Source organism: Phyllobates terribilis, unplaced genomic scaffold (genome assembly GCF_046119375.1).
Source record: "Phyllobates terribilis strain yellow unplaced genomic scaffold, ASM4611937v1 Scaffold_9__5_contigs__length_417890890, whole genome shotgun sequence".
Lineage (NCBI taxonomy): Eukaryota > Metazoa > Chordata > Amphibia > Anura > Dendrobatidae > Phyllobates > Phyllobates terribilis.
The window spans coordinates 301,244,440-301,261,873 of NW_027362769.1; the positions used below are offsets into that span (position 1 = coordinate 301,244,440).

The 17,434-nt window shown below is 40.2% G+C and overlaps 6 non-coding genes across 6 annotated transcripts; 4 read left to right on the plus strand and 2 right to left on the minus strand.

The window, feature by feature from the left end:
* Positions 1-1,997: 1,997 nt before the first annotated feature.
* On the plus strand, positions 1,998-2,071 carry TRNAT-AGU (transfer RNA threonine (anticodon AGU)). Its single transcript has one exon. It is a non-coding gene; the product is annotated as a tRNA-Thr (tRNA).
* Positions 2,072-7,189: 5,118 nt separating this feature from the next.
* TRNAT-AGU (transfer RNA threonine (anticodon AGU)) lies at positions 7,190-7,263 on the plus strand. Its single transcript has one exon. It is a non-coding gene; the product is annotated as a tRNA-Thr (tRNA).
* Positions 7,264-7,834: 571 nt separating this feature from the next.
* TRNAR-UCU (transfer RNA arginine (anticodon UCU)) lies at positions 7,835-7,916 on the minus strand. The gene has a single exon. It is a non-coding gene; the product is annotated as a tRNA-Arg (tRNA).
* A 583-nt stretch (positions 7,917-8,499) lies between these two features.
* Positions 8,500-8,573, plus strand: TRNAT-AGU (transfer RNA threonine (anticodon AGU)). Its single transcript has one exon. It is a non-coding gene; the product is annotated as a tRNA-Thr (tRNA).
* Positions 8,574-10,452: 1,879 nt separating this feature from the next.
* Positions 10,453-10,534, minus strand: TRNAS-GCU (transfer RNA serine (anticodon GCU)). Its single transcript has one exon. It is a non-coding gene; the product is annotated as a tRNA-Ser (tRNA).
* A 583-nt stretch (positions 10,535-11,117) lies between these two features.
* Positions 11,118-11,191, plus strand: TRNAT-AGU (transfer RNA threonine (anticodon AGU)). The gene has a single exon. It is a non-coding gene; the product is annotated as a tRNA-Thr (tRNA).
* Positions 11,192-17,434: the final 6,243 nt, after the last annotated feature.

Below are 17,434 nucleotides of genomic sequence, written 5' to 3' on the forward strand. Positions count from 1 at the left end.
AAGGGAAAGAAGCAGATTATACTGATGAGTATGGGATTTGAACCCATGCATGCAGAGCACAACGGATTAGCAGTCCATAACCATTACCACTCGGCCACCACGTCTACATAACTAAGTTTAAATTAGGAGGTAAGATCTCATGAGGATTTTAAGCTGTCAGTTTGTTTTTGCTGAAGATTGCAAAAAGGCTTTTGGCAGTGTGGCCTCATCTCATCTCCTAGAGTATCTATTGTCTAAAGTTAGATTAGGACAAACCTTATCAGAAATGAACCAGTGCAAAGGGTTTTAATATCAACTTATCAATCATTCCTAATTGTTTCTACTTTTGGCACTGCAGTGGCATTCTTTCAATCTGTCTATTCTGTCTCATGACTGGGAAGCAAAACTAGTCCCAATTTCCAGCTGTGATAAAAGATGGATCATTTAATTATGGAACTTCAAATCCCAAGCCCTTGTTCTCGATACAGCTTCTGTCGCATTCTGCAAATTTGTCATGGTCCTTTTCGAGAATGCTCTTCAAAAAATACTTGGTTTCTTAAGTGCCATGACTGAGAGCGACATCTTATTCAATGCTTCTGCTGTGCGTGGAATGGAACTGAAGCTCAATGTTGTTTTGCTCAATTAACCACTTGAGATTATCGATTAGTGACTAAATCTTCCCTGGCTTTCCCATCCTCACCAGCTTGTGGTGCTGTGTCTTAGTTGGTTAAAGTGCCAGTCTAGTAAACAGGAGATCCTGAGTTCAAATCTCAGCAGTGCCTTCTTTTGATCTTCTCAGTATGAAGCTTTCTATCCTCATAGTGGGACAACATCAAATTGGCCTTTGCTAAGTCTCTTTGATAGTGCAATAGTGGGAGTAAGAATCTGCTGTAAGTGCTAAAGAGGAAGAAAGATGGAATCAAGCATGAAAAAAGTAAAACCAGTGGATTTTATTTTACTATTTTGAAATGCCTCCTCCTTACATATCTGACTCTCTAAGCAAAGTTTGATAGCAGCCCTCTTGAATGGTAGAAGATTTAAACTTTCCTGTTTGAAGAATTCATTGCTTGGGCAGAAAATAAAACCTTGAGCTGGAAACTTAAAAGAATCAGAAAAGAAATAGAACAGATTGAATTCAAAGCCATGCATGCATAGCTCAATCTCTTAACTGCATTGTTAATGTATCATCTTAACTACACAGCCAACTTGCCTGCATGAACATGTAGAAACCAGACGATAGGACTATAGCAGCTTTCTTGAAAGAGAAAAGAATCAACTTTCATGCTTGAAGTATACACCATTTTGCCTAAAAATGAAAGCCAATCTTGTCAAAGGTAAAGAAGCAGATAATACTGATGAGGATGGGATGCGAACCCATGTATGCAGAGCACAATAGATTAGCAGTCCATCGCCTTAACCACTCGGCCACCTCGTCTACATGACCATGTTTAAATTAGGAGGTAAGATCTCATGAGGATTTTAAGCTGTCAGGGTGTTTTTGCTGAAGATTGTATAAAGGCTTTTGGCAGTGTGGCCTCATCTCATCCCCTAGAGTATCTATTGTCTAAAGTTAGATTAGGACAAACCTTATCAGAAATGAACCAGTGCAAAGGGTTTTAATAGCAACTTATCAATCATTCCTAATTGTTTCTACTTTTGGCACTGCAGTGGCATTCTTTCAATCTGTCTATTCTGTCTCATGACTGGGAAGCAAAACAAGTCCCAATTTCCAGCTGTGATAAAAGATGGATCATTTAATTATGGAACTTCAAATCCCAAGCCCTTGTTCTCGATACAGCTTCTGTCGCATTCTGCAAATTTGTCATGGTCCTTTTCGAGAATGCTCTTCAAAAAATACTCGGTTTCTTAATTGCCATGACTGAGAGCGACATCTTATTCAATGCTTCTGCTGTGCGTGGAATGGAACTGAAGCTCAATGTTGTTTTGCTCAATTAACCACTTGAAATTATCGATCAGTGACTAAATCTTCCCTGGTTTTCCTGTCCTCATCAGCTTGTGGTGCTGTTGCTTAGTTGGTTAAAGTGCCTGTCTAGTAAACAGGAGATCCTGAGTTCAAATCTCAGCAGTGCCTTCTTTTCAACTTCTCAGTATGAAGCTTTCTATCCTCATAGTGGGACAACATCAAATTGGCCTTTGCTAAGTCTCTGTGATAGTGCAATAGTGGGAATAAGAATGTGCTGTAAGTGCTAAAGAGAAAGAAAGATGGAATCAAGCATGAAAAAAGTAAAACCAGTGGATTTTATTTTACTATTTTGAAATGCCTCCTCCTTACGTATCTGACTCTCTAAGCAAAGTTTGGTAGAAGCTTTCTTGAATGGTAAAAGATTTAAACTTTCATGTTTGAAGAATTCATTGCTTGGGCAGAAAATAAAACCTTGAGCTGGAAACTTAAAAGAATCAGAAAAGAAATAGGACAGATTGAATTCAAAGCCATGCATGCATAGCTCAATCTCTTAACTGCATTGTTAATGTATCATCTTAACTACACAGCCAACTTGCCTGCATGAACATGTAGAAACCAGACGATAGGACTATAGCAGCTTTCTTGAAAGAGAAAAGAATCAACTTTCATGCTTGAAGTATACACCATTTTGCCTAAAAATGAAAGCCAATCTTGTCAAAGGGAAAGAAGCAGATTATACTGATGAGGATGGGATTCGAACCCATGCATGCAGAGCACAATGGATTAGCAGTCCATCGTCTACATGCCCAAGTCTAAATTAGGAGGTAAGATCTCATGAGGATTTTAAGCTGTCAGGGTGTTTTTGCTGAAGATTGTATAAAAGCTTTTGGCAGTGTGGCCTCATCTCATCTCCTAGAGTATCTATTGTCTAAAGTTAGATTAGGACAAACCTTATCAGAAATGAACCAGTGCAAAGGGTTTTAATAGCAACTTATCAATCATTCCTAATTGTTTCTACTTTTGGCACTGCAGTGGCATTCTTTCAATCTGTCTATTCTGTCTCATGACTGGGAAGCAAAACAAGTCCCAATTTCCAGCTGTGATAAAAGATGGATCATTTAATTATGGAACTTCAAATCCCAAGCCCTTGTTCTCGATACAGCTTCTGTCGCATTCTGCAAATTTGTCATGGTCCTTTTCGAGAATGCTCTTCAAAAAATACTCGGTTTCTTAATTGCCATGACTGAGAGCGACATCTTATTCAATGCTTCTGCTGTGTGTGGAATGGAACTGAAGCTCAATGTTGTTTTGCTCAATTAACCACTTGAGATTATCGATTAGTGACTAAATCTTCCCTGGCTTTCCCATCCTCACCAGCTTGTGGTGCTCGGCTTTGTTGGTTAAAGTGCCAGTCTAGTAAACAGGAGATCCTGAGTACAAATCTCAGCAGTGCCTTCTTTTCATTTTCTCAGTATGAAGCTTTCTATCCTCATAGTGGGACAACATCAAATTGGCCTTTGTTAAGTCTCTTTGATAGTGCAATAGTGGGAGTAAGAATCTGCTATAAGTGCTAAAGAGGATGAAAGAAGGAATCAAGCATGAAAAAGTAAAACCAGTGGATTTTATTTTACTATTTTGAAATGCCTCCTCCTTACGTATCTGACTCTCTAAGCAAAGTTTGATAGCAGCCTTCTTGAATGGTAGAAGATTTAAACTTTCATGTTTGAAGAATTCATTGCTTGGGCAGAAAATAAAACCTTGAGCTGGAAACTTAAAAGAATCAGAAAAGAAATAGGACAGATTGAATTCAAAGCCATGCATGCATAGCTCAATCTCTTAACTGCATTGTTAATGTATCATCTTAACTACACAGCCAACTTGCCTGCATGAACATGTAGAAACCAGACGATAGGACTATAGCAGCTTTCTTGAAAGAGAAAAGAATCAACTTTCATGCTTGAAGTATACACCTTTTTGCCTAAAAATGAATGCCAATCTTGTCAAAGGTAAAGAAGCAGATAATACTGACGAGGATGGGATGTGAACCCATGTATGCAGAGCACAAAAGATTAGCAGTCCATCGCCTTAACCACTCGGCCACCTCGTCTACATGACCATGTTTAAATTAGGAGGTAAGATCTCATGAGGATTTTAAGCTGTCAGGGTGTTTTTGCTGAAGATTGTATAAAGGCTTTTGGCAGTGTGGCCTCATCTCATCTCCTAGAGTATCTATTGTCTAAAGTTAGATTAGGACAAACCTTATCAGAAATGAACCAGTGCAAAGGGTTTTAATAGCAACTTATCAATCATTCCTAATTGTTTCTACTTTTGGCACTGCAGTGGCATTCTTTCAATCTGTCTATTCTGTCTCATGACTGGGAAGCAAAACAAGTCCCAATTTCCAGCTGTGATAAAAGATGGATCATTTAATTATGGAACTTCAAATCCAAAGCCCTTTTTCTCGATATAGCTTCTGTCGCATTCTGCAAATTTGTCATGGTCCTTTTCGAGAATGCTCTTCAAAAAATACTCGGTTTCTTAATTGCCATGACTGAGAGCGACATCTTATTCAATGCTTCTGCTGTGCGTGGAATGGAACTGAAGCTCAATGTTGTTTTGCTCAATTAACCACTTGAAATTATCGATCAGTGACTAAATCTTCCCTGGTTTTCCTGTCCTCATCAGCTTGTGCTGCTGTTGCTTAGTTGGTTAAAGTGCCTGTCTAGTAAACAGGAGATCCTGAGTTCAAATCTCAGCAGTGCCTTCTTTTCGACTTCTCAGTATGAAGCTTTCTATCCTCATAGTGGGACAACATCAAATTGGCCTTTGCTAAGTCTCTGTGATAGTGCAATAGTGGGAATAAGAATGTGCTGTAAGTGCTAAAGAGAAAGAAAGATGGAATCAAGCATGAAAAAAGTAAAACCAGTGGATTTTATTTTACTATTTTGAAATGCCTCCTCCTTACGTATCTGACTCTCTAAGCAAAGTTTGGTAGCAGCTTTCTTGAATGGTAAAAGATTTAAACTTTCATGTTTGAAGAATTCATTGCTTGGGCAGAAAATAAAACCTTGAGCTGGAAACTTAAAAGAATCAGAAAAGAAATAGGACAGATTGAATTCAAAGCCATGCATGCATAGCTCAATCTCTTAACTGCATTGTTAATGTATCATCTTAACTACACAGCCAACTTGCCTGCATGAACATGTAGAAACCAGACGATAGGACTATAGCAGCTTTCTTGAAAGAGAAAAGAATCAACTTTCATGCTTGAAGTATACACCATTTTGCCTAAAAATGAAAGCCAATCTTGTCAAAGGGAAAGAAGCAGATTATACTGATGAGGATGGGATTCGAACCCATGCATGCAGAGCACAATGGATTAGCAGTCCATTGTCTACATGCCCAAGTCTAAATTAGGAGGTAAGATCTCATGAGGATTTTAAGCTGTCAGGGTGTTTTTGCTGAAGATTGTATAAAGGCTTTTGGCAGTGTGGCCTCATCTCATCTCCTAGAGTATCTATTGTCTAAAGTTAGATTAGGACAAACCTTATCAGAAATGAACCAGTGCAAAGGGTTTTAATAGCAACTTATCAATCATTCCTAATTGTTTCTACTTTTGGCACTGCAGTGGCATTCTTTCAATCTGTCTATTCTGTCTCATGACTGGGAAGCAAAACAAGTCCCAATTTCCAGCTGTGATAAAAGATGGATCATTTAATTATGGAACTTCAAATCCCAAGCCCTTGTTCTCGATACAGCTTCTGTCGCATTCTGCAAATTTGTCATGGTCCTTTTCGAGAATGCTCTTCAAAAAATACTCGGTTTCTTAATTGCCATGACTGAGAGCGACATCTTATTCAATGCTTCTGCTGTGTGTGGAATGGAACTGAAGCTCAATGTTGTTTTGCTCAATTAACCACTTGAGATTATCGATTAGTGACTAAATCTTCCCTGGCTTTCCCATCCTCACCAGCTTGTGGTGCTCGGCTTAGTTGGTTAAAGTGCCAGTCTAGTAAACAGGAGATCCTGAGTACAAATCTCAGCAGTGCCTTCTTTTCATTTTCTCAGTATGAAGCTTTCTATCCTCATAGTGGGACAACATCAAATTGGCCTTTGTTAAGTCTCTTTGATAGTGCAATAGTGGGAGTAAGAATCTGCTATAAGTGCTAAAGAGGATGAAAGAAGGAATCAAGCATGAAAAAGTAAAACCAGTGGATTTTATTTTACTATTTTGAAATGCCTCCTCCTTACGTATCTGACTCTCTAAGCAAAGTTTGATAGCAGCCTTCTTGAATGGTAGAAGATTTAAACTTTCATGTTTGAAGAATTCATTGCTTGGGCAGAAAATAAAACCTTGAGCTGGAAACTTAAAAGAATCAGAAAAGAAATAGGACAGATTGAATTCAAAGCCATGCATGCATAGCTCAATCTCTTAACTGCATTGTTAATGTATCATCTTAACTACACAGCCAACTTGCCTGCATGAACATGTAGAAACCAGACGATAGGACTATAGCAGCTTTCTTGAAAGAGAAAAGAATCAACTTTCATGCTTGAAGTATACACCTTTTTGCCTAAAAATGAATGCCAATCTTGTCAAAGGTAAAGAAGCAGATAATAATGACGAGGATGGGATGTGAACCCATGTATGCAGAGCACAAAAGATTAGCAGTCCATCGCCTTAACCACTCGGCCACCTCGTCTACATGACCATGTTTAAATTAGGAGGTAAGATCTCATGAGGATTTTAAGCTGTCAGGGTGTTTTTGCTGAAGATTGTATAAAGGCTTTTGGCAGTGTGGCCTCATCTCATCTCCTAGAGTATCTATTGTCTAAAGTTAGATTAGGACAAACCTTATCAGAAATGAACCAGTGCAAAGGGTTTTAATAGCAACTTATCAATCATTCCTAATTGTTTCTACTTTTGGCACTGCAGTGGCATTCTTTCAATCTGTCTATTCTGTCTCATGACTGGGAAGCAAAACAAGTCCCAATTTCCAGCTGTGATAAAAGATGGATCATTTAATTATGGAACTTCAAATCCAAAGCCCTTTTTCTCGATATAGCTTCTGTCGCATTCTGCAAATTTGTCATGGTCCTTTTCGAGAATGCTCTTCAAAAAATACTCGGTTTCTTAATTGCCATGACTGAGAGCGATATCTTATTCAATGCTTCTGCTGTGCGTGGAATGGAACTGAAGCTCAATGTTGTTTTGCTCAATTAACCACTTGAGATTATCGATTAGTGACTAAATCTTCCTTGGCTTTCCTGTCCTCATCAGCTTGTGGTGCTGTGGCTTAGTTGGTTAAAGTGCCTGTCTAGTAAACAGGAGATCCTGAGTTCAAATCTCAGCAGTGCCTTCTTTTCATCTTCTTAGTATGAAGCTTTCTATCCTCATAGTGGGACAACATCAAATTGGCCTTTGCTAAGTCTCTTTGATAGTGCAATAGTGGGAGTAAGAATCTGCTATAAGTGCTAAATAGGAAGAAAGATGGAATCAAGCATGAAAAAAGTAAAACCAGTAGATTTTATTTTACTATTTTGAAATGCCTCCTCCTTACGTATCTGACTCTCTAAGCAAAGTTTGATAGCAGCCTTCTTGAATGGTAGAAGATTTAAGCTTTCATGTTTGAAGAATTCATTGCTTGGGCAGAAAATAAAACCTTGAGCTGGAAACTTAAAAGAATCAGAAAAGAAATAGGACAGATTGAATTCAAAGCCATGCATGCATAGCTCAATCTCTTAACTGCATTGTTAATGTATCATCTTAACTACACAGCCAACTTGCCTGCATGAACATGTAGAAACCAGACGATAGGACTATAGCAGCTTTCTTGACAGAGAAAAGAATCAACTTTCATGCTTGAAGTATACACCATTGTGCCTAAAAATGAAAGCCAATCTTGTCAAAGGTAAAGAAACAGATTATACTGACGAGGATGGGATGCAAACCCATGTATGCAGAGCACAATAGATTAGAAGTCCATCGCCTTAACCACTCGGCCACCTCGTCTACATGACCATGTTTAAATTAGGAGGTAAGATCTCATGAGGATTTTAAGCTGTCAGGGTGTTTTTGCTGAAGATTGTATAAAGGCTTTTGGCAGTGTGGCCTCATCTCATCTCCTAGAGTATCTATTGTCTAAAGTTAGATTAGGACAAACCTTATCAGAAATGAACCAGTGCAAAGGGTTTTAGTAACAACTTATCAATCATTCCTAATTGTTTCTACTTTTGGCACTGCAGTGGCATTCTTTCAATCTGTCTATTCTGTCTCATGACTGGGAAGCAAAACAAGTCCCAATTTCCAGCTGTGATAAAAGATGGATCATTTAATTATGGAACTTCAAATCCCAAGCCCTTGTTCTCGATACAGCTTCTGTCGCATTCTGCAAATTTGTCATGGTCCTTTTCGAGAATGCTCTTCAAAAAATACTCGGTTTCTTAATTGCCATGACTGAGAGCGACATCTTATTCAATGCTTCTGCTGTGCGTGGAATGGAACTGAAGCTCAATGTTGTTTTGCTCAATTAACCACTTGAAATTATCGATCAGTGACTAAATCTTCCCTGGTTTTCCTGTCCTCAACAGCTTGTGGTGCTGTGGCTTAGTTGGTTAAAGTGCCTGTCTAGTAAACAGGAGATCCTGAATTCAAATCTCAGCAGTGCCTTCTTTTCATCTTCTCAGTATGAAGCTTTCTATCCTCATAGTGGGACAACATCAAATTGGCCTTTGCTAAGTCTCTTTGATAGTGCAATAGTGGGAGTAAGAATCTGCTATAAGTGCTAAAGAGGAAGAAAGATGGAATCAAGCATGAAAAAAGTAAAACCAGTGGATTTTATTTTACTATTTTGAAATGACTCTTCCTTACGTATCTTACTCTCTAAGCAAAGTTTGATAGCAGCCTTCTTGAATGGTAGAAGATTTAAACTTTCATGTTTGAAGAATTCATTGCTTGGGCAGAAAATAAAACCTTGAGCTGGAAACTTAAAAGAATCAGAAAAGAAATAGGACAGATTGAATTCAAAGCCATTCATGCATAGCTCAATCTCTTAACTGCATTGTTAATGTATCATCTTAACTACACAGCCAACTTGCCTGCATGAACATGTAGAAACCAGACGATAGGACTATAGCAGCTTTCTTGAAAGAGAAAAGAATCAACTTTCATGCTTGAAGTATACACCATTTTGCCTAAAAATGAAAGCCAATCTTGTCAAAGGGAAAGAAGCAGCTTATACTGATGAGGATGGGATTCGAACCCATGCATGCAGAGCTCAATGGATTAGCATTTCATCACCTTAACCACTCGGCCACCTCGTCTACATGACCAAGTTTATATAAGGAGGTAAGATCTCATGAGGATTTTAAGCTGTCAGGGTGTTTTTGCTGAAGATTGTATAAAGGCTTTTGGCAGTGTGGCCTCATCTCATCTCCTAGAGTATCTATTGTCTAAAGTTAGATTAGGACAAACCTTATCAGAAATGAACCAGTGCAAAGGGTTTTAATAGCAACTTATCAATCATTCCTAATTGTTTCTACTTTTGGCACTGCAGTGGCATTCTTTCAATCTGTCTATTCTGTCTCATGACTGGGAAGCAAAACAAGTCCCAATTTCCAGCTGTGATAAAAGATGGATCATTTAATTATGGAACTTCAAATCCCAAGCCCTTGTTCTCGATACAGCTTCTGTCGCATTCTGCAAATTTGTCATGGTCCTTTTCGAGAATGCTCTTCAAAAAATACTCGGTTTCTTAATTGCCATGACTGAGAGCGACATCTTATTCAATGCTTCTGCTGTGTGTGGAATGGAACTGAAGCTCAATGTTGTTTTGCTCAATTAACCACTTGAGATTATTGATTAGTGACTAAATCTTCCCTGGCTTTCCCATCCTCACCAGCTTGTGGTGCTCGGCTTAGTTGGTTAAAGTGCCAGTCTAGTAAACAGGAGATCCTAAGTACAAATCTCAGCAGTGCCTTCTTTTCATCTTCTCAGTATGAAGCTTTCTATCCTCATAGTGGGACAAAATCAAATTGGCCTTTGTTAATTCTCTTTGATAGTGCAATAGTGGGAGTAAGAATCTGCTATAAGTGCTAAAGAGGAAGAAAGATGGAATCAAGCATGAAAAAAGTAAAACCAGTGGATTTTATTTTACTATTTTGAAATGCCTCCTCCTTACGTATCTGACTCTCTAAGCAAAGTTTGATAGCAGCCTTCTTGAATGGTAGAAGATTTAAACTTTCATGTTTGAAGAATTCATTGCTTGGGCAGAAAATAAAACCTTGAGCTGGAAACTTAAAAGAATCAGAAAAGAAATAGGACAGATTGAATTCAAAGCCATGCATGCATAGCTCAATCTCTTAACTGCATTGTTAATGTATCATCTTAACTACACAGCCAACTTGCCTGCATGAACATGTAGAAACCAGACGATAGGACTATAGCAGCTTTCTTGAAAGAGAAAAGAATCAACTTTCATGCTTGAAGTATACACCATTTGCCTAAAAATGAAAGCCAATCTTGTCAAAGGGAAAGAAGCAGATTATACTGACGAGGATGGGATTCGAATCCATGCATGCAGAGCACAATGGACTAGCAGTCCATCGCCTTAACCACTCGGCCACCTCGTCTACATGACCAAGTATAAATTAGGAGGTAAGATCTCATGAGGATTTTAAGCTGTCAGGGTGTTTTTGCTGAAGATTGTATAAAGGCTTTTGGCAGTGTGGCCTCATCTCATCTCCTAGAGTATCTATTGTCTAAAGTTAGATTAGGACAAACCTTTTCAGAAATGAACCAGTGCAAAGGGTTTTAATAGCAACTTATCAATCATTCCTAATTGTTTCTAATTTTGGCACTGCAGTGGCATTCTTTCAATCTGTCTATTCTGTCTCATGACTGGGAAGCAAAACAAGTCCCAATTTCCTGCTGTGATAAAAGATGGATCATTTAATTATGGAACTTCAAATCCAAAGCCCTTGTTCTCGATACAGCTTCTGTCGCATTCTGCAAATTTGTCATGGTCCTTTTCGAGAATGCTCTTCAAAAAGTACTCGGTTTCTTAACTGCCATGACTGAGAGCGACATCTTATTCAATGCTTCTGCTGTGCGTGGAATGGAACTGAAGCTCAATGTTGTTTTGCTCAATTAACCACTTGAAATTATCGATCAGTGACTAAATCTTCCCTGGTTTTCCTGTCCTCATCAGCTTGTGGTGCTGTGGCTTAGTTGGTTAAAGTGCCTGTCAAGTAAACAGGACATCCTGAGTTCAAATCTCAGCAGTGCCTTCTTTTCATCTTCTCAGTATGAAGCTTTCTATCCTCATAGTGGGACAACATTAAATTGGCCTTTGCTAAGTCTCTTTGATAGTGCAATAGTGGGAGTAAGAATCTGCTATAAGTGCTAAAGAGGAAGAAAGATGGAATCAAGCATGAAAAAAGTAAAACCAGTGGATTTTATTTTACTATTTTGAAATGCCTCCTCCTTACGTATCTGACTTTCTAAGCAAAGTTTGATAGCAGCCTTCTTGAATGGTAGAAGATTTAAACTTTCATGTTTGAAGAATTCATTGCTTGGGCAGAAAATAAAACCTTGAGCTGGAAACTTAAAAGAATCAGAAAAGAAATAGGACAGATTGAATTCAAAGCCATGCATGCATAGCTCAATCTCTTAACTGCATTGTTAATGTATCATCTTAACTACACAGCCAACTTGCCTGCATGAACATGTAGAAACCAGACGATAGGACTATAGCAGCTTTCTTGAAAGAGAAAAGAATCAACTTTCATGCTTGAAGTATACACCATTTTGCCTAAAAATGAAAGCCAATCTTGTCAAAGGGAAAGAAGCAGCTTATACTGACGAGGATGGGATTCAAACCCATGCATGCAGAGCTCAATGGATTAGCATTTCATCACCTTAACCACTCGGCCACCTCGTCTACATGACCAAGTTTATATAAGGAGGTAAGATCTCATGAGGATTTTAAGCTGTCAGGGTGTTTTTGCTGAAATTGTATAAAGGCTTTTGGCAGTGTGGCCTCATCTCATCTCCTAGAGTATCTATTGTCTAAAGTTAGATTAGGACAAACCTTATCAGAAATGAACCAGTGCAAAGGGTTTTAATAGCAACTTATCAATCATTCCTAATTGTTTCTGTTAGAACCTTGCTGTTAGGTTTTTTTTCCTTTGCTGGTCACATGACCTTGTTGGCCTATTTAATCCTGCTCTGCCCTTCTGGCTTTGCTGGACTTCATTGTATATCTACTTTCTAGCTAGCCTGTGCTCTGTGTCTTGCTCTGTTAGTTTGCTTGGTTTACTGACCTCTATGTTCTTTATATTTTGTTTGTTCGTCTGTCTGCTACTATTTCAGTTAGGAGGTGTCCCATATTCCTCCCAGTCCTTAGTACTTGTAGGGATTCCTCCCCCACATCTATAGGTCTTCGTACAGACTAGCTTAGGACTTTAGCAGGTCTGATCGCAGGATCAGGTTCCCTGTTACATCGTAGGGATTCAGCTGAGTTCTATCGTAGGGACAGATCTCCTCTCTTTCCTTAGCTCTGGTAGCAGAACATAACAGTAAGTCCAGCCAGCAAATTCTCTAAGGAAAGATTTTTCTGTTCCATCATGGTGTCGGTTCAGGATTTGGCTCATCGCCTGCAGGGACTCTCTCTGGAAGTGACCGAGCTCCGTCAGCACGTGAGTAACTGTTCTGGAGCACATTTCTTGGAGCCTAAGGTATGTTTGCCGGATTTATTTTTTGGTGAACATCGAGAATTTTTTTCATTTAAAAATGCTTGCTTATTGTATTTTCGTTTGAGACCCAAGTCCTCTGGGGATGAATCCCAGCGCGTAGGGTTCATAATGTCACTTTTGCGCAAAGAGCCTCAGGAGTGGGCCTTTTCTTTGCAACCTAGTGATACATGCTTCAGATCAGTGGATAGTTTTTTTTCTGCTTTAGGACTATTATATGATGATCCTGACCGTGTCGCATCAGCTGAGACTGAGTTGAGACGTTTAAAACAAGGATCAGGTAATGTCGAAAAATATTGTACACATTTTCGTCGTTGGTCCACTCAAACAGGGTGGAACGATTCTGCTCTGAAAAGTCTATTTCTTGCTGGGCTCAGTGAAAGGGTTAAAGACCTGCTAATTGCTTATCCTACACCTGAGGATTTGCAACAGGCTATGCAATTAGCTATACGGGTGGATAGAAGACTGCGTGCTAGGGTTAATGAGAGCAAATCCTCTGCTATGTCAGTTTCTGGTTATGATAATGTATGTACTAACAGTGGTGAACCGATGGAGATTGGATCGGTGGCACCTCGCTCTCAAGAAAAAGACCGTCGTTTTTCGAAAGGCTTGTGTTTCTATTGCGGAAAATCTGGTCATTTGATTAAAGGCTGTGAGCTTCGTATGAAGAAAGAAAAAAAAATGGTCAGTCACGCCCGTATTGCCTGTTTAAATTCCAAGGGTATATTTTTAGCTGCTTCCACGATTGCTCAGGAAAAATTAATGGAATTTCGGGTGTTTGTTGATTGCGGGTCTACACTGAATGTAATTGATGGGGGATTCGTGGAAAAACTCAATTTAAAACCTGAACCTTTATCATCCCCCATTGCTGTGGTTTCTGTGGATGGCTCCCCTTTGAAGAATATTACTCTCAAGGTCTGTGAATTTCCTCTCACTATTAATGGTGTTCACCATGAGAAATTGGATTTGGTAGTGTTGAATAACTTGCCTTCTCCAGTAATATTGGGATTGCCTTGGTTAAAATGTCACAATCCTGTACTGGATTGGTCTACCAGTGAAATTAAATCCTGGAGCCATAAATGTTATGACAAGTGTTGTAACGGGCGTATTGCAGCTTTGGATAGGGGAGAATTGCCTGTTCCTATTCAGGATTTTTGGAGAGTTTTTTCTGAGAAGGAATCGCAGGTTTTGCCTCCCCATAGAGACTATGATTGTTCTATTGAATTTGTCCCTGGAGCGACTCTTCCTAAAAGTCGTTTATTTAACCTTACTATTCCTGAGAGGAAGGCTTTGGAGGAATACATACAGACAAGTTTGGCCGCCGGTCACATTAGGCCCTCTAAGTCTCCTGTGGCGGTTGGATTTTTTTTTGTAAAAAAAAAGGACGGCGGTTTACGTCCTTGTCTGGATTTTCGTGAGATTAACAAAATTACGGTACGCAATCCTTACCCACTGCCATTGATTCCTGATCTGTTTAACCAGTTATTGGGGGCCAAGTGGTTCTCTAAAATTGACCTTAAGGGGGCATACAATCTGTTGCGCATGAAGGAGGGTGATGAATGGAAGACTGCTTTTAACACTCCTGTGGGTCATTTTGAGAATCTGGTTATGCCTTTTGGTCTTACTAATGCTCCTGCATTTTTTCAGAATCTGATTAATGACATCCTTAGACCTTTGATCGGTAAAAATGTGGTTGTGTATTTGGATGACATTTTGATTTATTCGCCAGATCTGGAGTCTCATTGGCGGAGCGTGCGTGAGGTATTACAGTTATTAATGGACAATTCGCTTTTTGCTAAGCTGGAGAAATGTGAGTTCGCTGTACAGAGAATTAGTTTTTTGGGCTACATTATCTCCAGCAAAGGTTTTGAGATGGATCCGGTTAAGGTTCAGGCTGTGCAGGAATGGCCTAGGCCTATTGGTTTGAAATCGATACAGAGGTTTTTGGGTTTCGCCAATTACTATAGAAAATTCATAAAAAATTTTTCTAGTATTGTCAAACCTCTGACTGATCTCACCAGGAAAGGTGCTGATGCGGTTCAGTGGTCTTCTGAGGCCATTGAAGCTTTTGTGTATCTCAAGGAGAGGTTCACCTCTGCTCCCATCCTTATGCAGCCTGATGTTACTAGGCCGTTTTTGGTTGAGGTTGATGCTTCCTCTGTGGGGGTTGGCGCAGTATTGTCTCAGGATAACGGGGATGGATTACATCCCTGTGCCTTTTTTTCAAAAAAATTTTCGGAGACTGAATTGAATTACGATATTGGTAATCGGGAATTATTGGCTATTAAACTCGCATTTGAACACTGGCGCCACTTCTTGGAAGGTGCGGAATTTCCCGTTCAGGTTCTTACGGATCATAAAAATCTGATATATCTTGACGCTGCCAAGCGCCTGAATGCCCGTCAGGCTAGGTGGGCACTGTTTTTCTCGCGGTTTAATTTCTCCGTTACTTACATCCCTGGTACTAAGAATGTTAAGGCGGATGCCTTGTCTCGCAGTTTTTCTCCCATAGTCGGTGCTGAGAAAGAGGAAAACATTTTACAAGAAGGTGTTGTGATAGCTGCTTTAGACTCCGTTTTGGAAGATGAGATTCTTAAAGCTCAGGAGAATGCCCCATCTAACACTCCTCATGGGAGGTTGTTTGTGCCTGGGACCTTTAGGAGAGATTTGTTTGTTGAGTGTCACGAATCTCGGTTGGCAGGTCATCCCGGAATCTCTGAGACCAAGAGACTGGTGGGTCGCAGTTTTTGGTGGCCTGGATGGCAGAAGGAAGTCATTAAGTGGGTACGCCAATGTACTGTATGTGCTAGATCTAAGTCCTCACATACTCCTGCTGCGGGGTTGCTTTGTCCTTTGGAGGTCCCCAGTGCTCCTTGGACACATTTGGCTATGGACTTTATAACTGACCTTCCCCCCTCTGAGGGTTTTACTGTCATCTGGGTGGTCGTGGACCGTTTTAGTAAGATGTGTCACTTGGTTCCCTTCATCAAACTGCCCTGCGCTAAAACTCTCGCTAAGGCCTTTGTCAAGGAAATTGTCAGACTTCATGGCGTTCCTACTGACATTGTTTCTGATAGGGGTCCTCAGTTCGTGGCTCGTTTTTGGCGTGCCTTTTGTGACAGGTTGGGAATTCATTTGTCGTTTTCGTCCGGATATCATCCTGAATCTAATGGCCAGACAGAAAGGAAAAACCAGGATGTTGAGCAGTTCTTGCGTTGTTTTGTGGCAGACAATCAAGAGGGGTGGTCTGAGTTTCTGCCACTTGCCGAATTTGCTCTGAACAATCATACATCTTCTTCTGCTGGTTGTTCGCCTTTTTTTTGTTGTTCTGGGAGACATCCGTCGTTTGGGTCGTTCTCCAAGTTGGGATCTGCCGTGCCTGAGGAGGAGAATTTTTCCGGTGATTTGGAAAGAGTTTGGACGGATGTGCGTGGTAATCTTCAGGAGGCCAACAGAAAATCTAAAGACTACTTTGATAGGAAACGACAGGAGGTTTTGTTCGCTGTTGGTGACATGGTTTGGTTGTCCTCTAGGAATCTGCGGTTGAGGATTCCTTCTAAGAAATTGGGTCCCAAGTTTGTAGGGCCCTTTAAGGTGCTTCAGGTTGTCAACCAATCTGCTGTTAGGTTGGAGGTTCCTACCTCCTGGAGAATTAATCCGGTCTTTCATGTCTCTCTGTTAAAAAAAGCTGTTGTGTCGGATGGTGACGCCTCTGCCTCTGTTCCTCCGGTGGTGGAGGACGGGGAATATGAAATTTCTCGCATCCTTGACTCTAGACGGTATAGAGGTAGTTTGCAGTATCTTGTGGCCTGGAAAGGTTTCGGACCCGAGGATAACTCTTGGGTGAGGTCAGATGATGTTTCCGCGTCCAGACTTATCAGAGCGTTTCACAGGAGATTTCCTGATAAGCCTGGTCCTAGGGGATCCGGAGGATCCTCTTAGAAGGGGGGGTACTGTTAGAACCTTGCTGTTAGGTTTTTTTTCCTTTGCTGGTCACATGACCTTGTTGGCCTATTTAATCCTGCTCTGCCCTTCTGGCTTTGCTGGACTTCATTGTATATCTACTTTCTAGCTAGCCTGTGCTCTGTGTCTTGCTCTGTTAGTTTGCTTGGTTTACTGACCTCTATGTTCTTTATATTTTGTTTGTTCGTCTGTCTGCTACTATTTCAGTTAGGAGGTGTCCCATATTCCTCCCAGTCCTTAGTACTTGTAGGGATTCCTCCCCCACATCTATAGGTCTTCGTACAGACTAGCTTAGGACTTTAGCAGGTCTGATCGCAGGATCAGGTTCCCTGTTACATCGTAGGGATTCAGCTGAGTTCTATCGTAGGGACAGATCTCCTCTCTTTCCTTAGCTCTGGTAGCAGAACATAACAGTTTCTACTTTTGGCACTGCAGTGGCATTCTTTCAATCTGTCTATTCTGTCTCATGACTGGGAAGCAAAACAAGTCCCAATTTCCAGATGTGATAAAAGATGGATCATTTAATTATGGAACTTCAAATCCCAAGCCCTTGTTCTCGATACAGCTTCTGTCGCATTCTGCAAATTTGTCATGGTCCTTTTCGAGAATGCTCTTCAAAAAATACTCGGTTTCTTAATTGCCATGACTGAGAGCGACATCTTATTCAATGCTTCTGCTGTGTGTGGAATGGAACTGAAGCTCAATGTTGTTTTGCTCAATTAACCACTTGAGATTATTGATTAGTGACTAAATCTTCCCTGGCTTTCCCATCCTCACCAGCTTGTGGTGCTCGGCTTAGTTGGTTAAAGTGCCAGT